The sequence below is a fragment of the Echinops telfairi genome, unplaced genomic scaffold (assembly GCF_000313985.2).
Source record: "Echinops telfairi isolate 266 unplaced genomic scaffold, ASM31398v2 ScPeMD7_5;HRSCAF=22, whole genome shotgun sequence".
Taxonomy (NCBI): domain Eukaryota; kingdom Metazoa; phylum Chordata; class Mammalia; order Afrosoricida; family Tenrecidae; genus Echinops; species Echinops telfairi.
This window is the reverse complement of record NW_022103901.1, coordinates 15,757,374-15,758,588: the sequence shown is the minus strand read 5'-3', so window position 1 is coordinate 15,758,588 and position 1,215 is coordinate 15,757,374.

Sequence of the window (1,215 nt, the reverse complement as noted above, 5' to 3'; positions counted from 1 at the left end):
TACCTGGTCCTCACCCCAAGAATGTTTGTATATAGTAGCTTTTTCCCTGTGCCCCTTTTGTATTTTTTTTTAATCACTTACCTCAGCGGACTCATGTTGTACTTATCCTTTTGTGTATTGGCAATAACTTATATAGCATATACTTCAATGGTCCATTCGTTCAATCATATCAAGGTGAATTGTATAATCATTACATATCAATTTTAGAAACAACTCCCCAACCCCCGTGGTTAAATCACATTTAAAATGAGTTGTACAATCACAGTCAGTTCTAGTATTCCCTCCCCTTCACATCTTCATTTCCCACTCCCAAAATCCCCCTTCCCTCCCTATCACCGTCTCCCCACCCCTGCATCCCTCATTAACCCCTGTATCCATTATTGTCACTACGAATCCACTCCCCCTGTGAGTCACAAACTGGGAAACCCAACAAACAAAAAGCAAATTAGAAATATGGTGGTAAGGGTAAAATAATAACATAAAGACCAAAATACAAACTATGAGTGTGTTAGTCTGGGTAGACTAGGGAAACAAATCCAGGGAGACTCATGCGTGTTAGAGAGAACTTTATAGCAAAGAGCAATTGTATTAAGCTCAGCCCAGTCCTCTTCATCCTCACCCCCAGCGCCCCAAACCTGTCTCTATGGGCCTCAGCCCAGCCAGCCACAAACAGAGCCACAGCCTCCACTTCATAACCCTTCACCTCCCACCCTCGGGAGGGGGGTTCTATGATGTCACAGCCCAGGGTCATTCCATCACCAAGTGGTGATCACCAAGAGGTGTTAGGGGAGGGGAAACAGAATGTACTAGGAACTGGAGTCCCAGGAGGGAGTGGGACCTTTGAGTTACCGGTGTTACTTAAACAGGAACAATGGCAACCCCCAAATGGATAAGGGGGAGGTGGGCACCCTGGCTGAAAGCAGGCCTCAGGGACTGGCATTTGTAGAGCGGCACGTAAGGATGAGGAAAGGCTGGCTGCCTGTCCTTGCCCGCAGCCCAGAAAACCACCCTCAGGGCCACCGAGTCCATTCTGACTCACAGCGACCCCATGCGACAGAGGAGAACTGCCCCTGTGGGTTTCTGAGACTGTCACTTTTTAAAAAATGGCTTTATTGGCACATAACTTTAAAAAAAAAAACATTTTATTAGGGGCTCATACAACTGTTATCGCAATCCATACACACATCAATTGTGTAAAGCGCATTTGTACTTCAT